Source organism: Glycine max, chromosome 17 (genome assembly GCF_000004515.6).
Source record: "Glycine max cultivar Williams 82 chromosome 17, Glycine_max_v4.0, whole genome shotgun sequence".
Taxonomy (NCBI): Eukaryota; Viridiplantae; Streptophyta; class Magnoliopsida; order Fabales; family Fabaceae; genus Glycine; species Glycine max.
This window is the reverse complement of record NC_038253.2, coordinates 11,960,584-11,967,621: the sequence shown is the minus strand read 5'-3', so window position 1 is coordinate 11,967,621 and position 7,038 is coordinate 11,960,584.

Here is a 7,038-nt window from a genome sequence, read left to right as displayed (position 1 = left end):
TATAAAGTATCTTATATTTTTTTATGCTTGTATAGAATTTAATGCTTTCTTTATTTTTTTTATATAATTTTATTAGTCTCCTCTTTATATAGTTTATCTTATAAGAGTGTTTTAAATGGTCATTTTATCTTTATTTACAATTCAAATTAAATCTTTAGATTACAAAAAACACAAAACAACTACTAATATTCACATTTACTTCAATCATCAAGTGGGAATCCAACTTCCACATTTGTAGTTGCTTTTGTTTGTTTTTTTCTTTGTTCTCTCTCCTACTATTTTTTTTTATTTTGTGTTACTTTTAACAAAAGATAGTTTGAATTTAAACTTAAAATAATACTTATTCTAGTAGTTTTTTCTCGAGTTAATTAAATTTTGAAAATTCCTTGTAACCTAGAGCATGTACCATACATGGATTTCTAATTACACTAATAACTTACAATTGAAAACTAAGGAAAATTTATCCACCAAACTAGAGTTTTTTTTAACTTAAATATATTTTTGGTCCTTGATAAATTAACAAATTTTATTTTTGGTTCCTAATAAAATTATTTTTTGCGTTAAGTCCCTAATAAAATAAGAAAATTAATTTTTGGTCCTTGTTTTATGTTTTAATCCTTCTAATATATCTATTTTTTCGTTTTTGTCTCTCTAGTATGTAGATCATTTTCTATTAGTCTCTATCGAGTATTTTTCAAAGGGACTAATAGAAAATGAACAAAATTTTATAAGGACTAAAATAAAATAACAATAACTAAAAATAAAATTTTTGTATTATTAGGAACTGGATTAAAAAAATATTGGAAATCCAAAAGAAAATTTAACTAATTTATTATGGACTAAAAGCATATTTAATTTTTTTTATAAAATTAGAACTATGTCTATGCCTTACTAATTTTATAAATTTATGCTGCCATTCATGCTAGTTAATGAAAGAATTTAATTTTATGAATATTTGTTTCAAATGAAAATATTCTGTTTGTTTTAAAGATCACGTGAACTCCATTCTTTGTCCAACTACATCACCATATATTATAATTAGATGACAAAACAAACCAAGAAGTTATAACTTTACTATTATTAATTAACCTCTCTCACCCACTCTCTTAGTAAACCATCCATCCGCCTACGTAATTATAAAAAAAAAAAATTCACCTATAACCTTCCACCTACGTACGTCCAAACCAAACGCACCCACACAAAGAGGTTAAGGAACATATTGGAACCATAAATGTTTCCTCACACAAAGAAGTTAAGGAACATATTGGAACCAGAAATCTTCCCTCATAGTGGAGAAAGAGAAAATAATGTCAAAAGTTGAAGATTCCAAGTACGAGGAACTTAGAATGCGGAGAATCAAACAAAAATAGAAGCTTTAGGGTTGTTCAAATTGGCCACCATTTTCAAGGATAGAATTCAAAAAGCTAAGAAAAAAGATAAAAAGAAGGTCAATGATGATGATGAAAACTATGTTCCTGAATATGAAGGTGGACTTGGGTCAAATTCTTCAAGTAAAAATTACGAGAACGACAGACATGATGAGTTTAGTGCTACAAATGATCTTGAGTCACAGAAAAGAAAGGTAACTCTTGAAATTTTTTCAATATAATTTATCCATTAAATATTCAGAATTTCTTGATTTATTATAATTATACTTTATATTATACACAAGTTTAACTTGTATTTTATTTCTTATTTTTGTGATTAATCGTTGTAATTGATAGATGATAAAATCATCGATATTGAATTCTAAAAGAGTCTACAATGATTCATCCATACACCACTCTCTTGATAAAGAAGTGAAAGAGTATTTACCTAATAATGCATCTCATGCCTCAGAGTTGACTAATGTAGAACAAGTTGAATCAAATACAGGTACCTTTATAGAATAATCTTTAATAAAAAATTATCATTGAAAATGTTATAACTTATCTTATTTATTTTAGGCAAACATGTCACAAGGAAGGGACGTGGACATACAATAAATACAAAACTTCAAAAGAAAAAGGAAAATCTTATAGCAAAGGGAAAAAGTATCAACATCCAATTTCCTCCACCATTTTATAAGATTTGCGGAAAACATGCAAAATATTTCAAGTCTGAGGCACAAGTGTGAATTCGCGAGAAAGCTCCTTTACAAGTTAATGGTTGAAGTGAAATTAGTAAGGATTATGTAGATGAAATGTGACGACATATGAAGGTTAGTATATAATTAGGTCAATTATATTTAATTTATTTATATATTTAAATATTAGTTATATCTTCAAATTAGTTTGATAATGTATCTTGATAGTATTTAATTTTTACTTTTTCTGATGAAAATGATATAAGGATGCATCAAACTTATCTTAAAGAAAAGGATAGACCAAAATACGTATCTCCAGAAGATTGGAATTGACTAATTAAAAATAAGTGGAGTGGTTCAAAATTTATGGTAAAGTTATTTTATTATTTTGAATAATTTTTTTTAATAGGTTTATACTTATAATATAAAATCATTTATACTTTGATGTAGGAAAAAAGCTTGACAAATAAACCTAATCGAAGCAAGCAAGAAATAAAATCAATTATTGGCACAAAATCAATTGTGCAAAAGGCATTTGAAATGGTAACATATTTTAATATTTTATATTCATTTTCTTATAAGTTATATAACTCATTTTTTATTTTGTGATTATTTTTATATGATATATGAAAGTTTGGTGAAATTTATATAAAGGCATCATGCATTAGATTATATTATTTTTATATTATTTAATTTATCTTTTACTATATTTAATTTTAATAGAAAGAAAATTCAATATTAGGTAAATGGCCAGCTGTGGAAGTTTGGAAGGCCACACACATGAGATCTAATGAAACTTGGTGCATTCCAAAAGGAAAATAAATCATGGTAAAGAAAAAAATTCATTTTAAAGTCTTGATGTCAATATTAGAGTTAAAGACATTAATTGTATTATGATATCATATATAGTTATATTTTGTGAAATGTTTTTCTTTCCATTTGTCAACTGATAATGTGAAGATTTTAATATAATTACGAAAATTAGACATATTTTTTTCACATTGTATAGGAAGCTTTGGAGAATGTGGGTGATATATATCAAGAGGAAATTTCAAAAGCTCGTGTACCACTTGTTGAACATTTTGTCATGGTATTAGGAAGAAAGTCAAACCATTCTTTAGGTGTTGGTAGTGCACCAATAACAAAAAAGTTTTCACACAAACATTATTCAAAATCAACTTGAAAATACGCAAAATCGAGCAAATAATTTGGAGTTGGAAGTGCAAAAGTTGACAAATATTACAAAAAAGCAAGAGGATGTCATTACCCAACTTCATATGGAAGTACAATCCCAACGAGAGTTGATTGAAACTAATCGATAACAAATGAAGCAAAATCTTGAAAATGAAGTGAAGCGCCAAATTGTAGGCATATTGGAAAAATGGTCGACCTCTGAATAACCTACTAACTCAAGTGCTCAGGTTAGTAATACGAAGTTCTTTTATTGAATATTTTCTTTTAGACTTATTATGTGGTCATTTTTTCTAAAACCAAAATACCAATTTTTTATTTTATTTTAATTTGATTTATTTTTTTATATTTATTTGCAAGATTGAAATGCATGAAGATACTACTTATGTAGTTCTGGGATTGAAACTTATGAAGATATTATTTTTTATTGTGATGTCGAGACTTTAATATTATAGGTTTTGTACTTGACTTTATTGTTTCTATGAAAATCTAAATATTGCATTAATGTATTTGATTTATGTATTTTTGGATACTATTATTTTAATTTATCGTTCAACATATAATGACTTTGTTATATTTTAACGTAAACTTTGATTTATTTGATTTTTTACTTTTATTTCAATGATAATTATTCCAGCATTTAAAAATAATTTTCAATGTATTATTGATATATTTAAAAAATAATAGTGATAATAAAATAATATTTTATTTAAAAATAGTAATAAAATTATATTAATTATAATTAGCAACTAGTTGTGACGAAAAATTGACACTAATAATATTATTTTATTATTAATTATTTTGTCATCATAAATTCTCATACGATATTGGTGGCGATTATATAAAAATACTAGTGACAATATTTGTTTTCATAATAAAATAGTATTTTTGTGACAACAAAAAATATCGTCACTCTTATAGCAATGACTCACATATTAGTGATGACCGGTGACAAATCAAAATATTGTCACTAAATATTTCTAGTGATATTTTTTTAAGTTTTTAGTCACAACTTTTTTTCATCACAAAAAATATATTTTTTTGTAGTGTAAAGTATTATGTTTGAGTAAAAAATATGATTAAGAAATAATATTTCACTTAAAATAGTCAGTCGAGTATTTTTTTTAATAAAGATTAATCATAAAAAATAATAAATATTTATATTTTTTTTAAATTAATTTTTTTATTAAAAAACTTAATTAAAGCACGAGGTGTGTCCACAATGAAGCCAACCCCGATATTACAAGAGTGTACAACATTCTCAAACGATAAATATAGATTGTGTTACAAATGCTGGATTTGCTAAAACGATATTTTGTCATGCTAAAACAGCAAGCGGAAAATTAATAATCTGCAGGTTTTGCAATGTGTGCCAAGAACATCTCGTGAAGTTTGAGAGAAACCAAATGAAGGGCCATTTCAAGTGCAATGTAGATGCAGCAAACTTTAATGATCAGAATCGATATGAATGTGGTTTTTGTATTCGTGATTAAAGAGAAGATATTGTTACTGCCAAGTCTGTTATTCACTCAGGACAACCTCCATCACATGAAGTAGAAGCAGTGGCACTGTTGGAAGCTCTCTCTTAGATTCGTCAATTTCACATGCAACATGTTATTATATTGCAAATATGTTATTGTTGATTGTCTAGATAGAAATGGCTCCAACTTTTGAATTTGGAGCTATTACTCATAACTGTAAACAACTGCTTTTGTCCCTTCAAAACGTCATAGTGCCTTCTATTAGGCACAAGTTAATAAGTTGTCCATTCCCTTTTTATCGCATATAGTCAAACATAATTCACTCTAGTAGAGTATACTTGTAGTTTAGAAAAGAAAAAAAAGATTGTTCTTCCTGTTTTCCTTTCCACTGTGCGTTCCTTATAGAATACTAGTTCATCTTCCTTAATAATTTTACAGTCATCAACCATGACAAAATGCAATTTTTCTGCCTTCTTTTGAGTAGGGTGGCTAAGTGTACCCTGCCTTCCACCACGCACACCTTCCATGTCGTACAGTCTTTGCAATCAAATCTCCACTTGCAGAGCGTAATGATGTATTTCTGCCTTGTCCACCACCCCATCCACGTCTTTCAGTCTCCATTGCTGTCGGTTTGTATGATTTTGTGCTTACACCTCGTCCGCTAACCCGTCTATTTTAATAAAAAAAAATCTTTCAAAATGTGATAAAAAAATTATATTTTAAAAATAAACTTATATTTATTTAACCACATACTTTTTTAATATATATATATATTATTTTGTTTTACATACAAATCTAAAGGCAGATTAGATCATGTTTTAAAATGAATAAACTTATGGCACTAAAAACCAAATTTTAAAAATATATATAAGGACCAAAATCATAATTATAAAGATTCGAATAACAAAAAAATATATTAGAATCAAATACATATATGTATAGTTTCATTACATCAATCCAAATATAATATTTTCTTTAATGATTAATTATCTTCACTATGTATCTTTTCATCAAAGCTTCACTATACTAGAATTTATGTAATTTAATTGGTGTCAAATCACATTCTAACTAAATCATCTAGAGTCCTACACAATTTTTTTATAATTGATAGATTATGTTCAATTCAACTATGGAATGATACTAGCCTCATGGAGCTACAACCAAAATCTTGCCTGAACAGCTAACAGACCGAACAGAGTAATCATTTCCCGACAAAGCAAGAAATTTAGATGTTATCATAATATTTTAAGTTTTACAACTAATAAATAAGAAAGGTGGAGAACTTTATCATGAATATAAAAGTTTCATTGTGATGATCAAGAAAAAAAGTGACTATCATGCCTTAGCTATCAACAAAACAAGTATGGCACATCATTTTAAATCAATCTCAACAATCTAATTTAGAGGTAATAGTTTTATAAAAGAACACTATATGATGGTGATATACTGGTGCACCACCTATTATATAGTTGATGGTTGACCCTAGAATTCACTATAGAAGGAAAACAAAAGAATTGTCCCACCATGCACTTAAAAACAAAGACAATACTAAAAAGAACACCACAAGTTTTGTGCATTTTTAGCTATACACATATTAGATTTGATGCCGACTTAGCATAAATAACCACAATCACCAATTTATTGAGTTATTAGTTGTTTGAGTAATTAATTGTTCCTAAAAAAAATATTTTGTCAAGAGTTTACTTGTTTTAATTTTCCTATAATGAAACACTTTATGACACTTACCACAATTAGAATCCCGTCATCAGCTCTTAAAGGTCTGTGTAACCAGAGACAAAAATAAAAACCAACAAAGCATTAAATTGGAAGAGAGCAAATTCATACTCATAGCTTGAAAATGTAAGGGATGATTGTTTAAAGGACTCATTTATTTCTTTTGATAATTCAATGTCTTGAATTAGAAAAAAAGTATAGTTATAAAAAAAACAATGGATAAATAACAGCTATAATAATGCATGAAGTTTGTCAGATCATCATTATTCATATAATCCTAATTATTATAACTAGGAAAACTAAATGATTATAATAAAAAAAATTAATTCTAATAAAAAATAATTTTATCAACCCTCCAAACACTCAGAGATACTCCATAGTCCAAAAGACAAGAGACTGTTGGTGAGGGGCATTGTTAGACCATTCATAATACAGTACGTACCAACAATGAGTAGACGTGAGTGGTCAGGCTTTAGAGATCCGATTAATAGTTACAATTAAAACGTATGTTCCCAATAGTAAATTCCCACCAAAGAAATAAAAATGAAAACAATTTTTGGAATGGAA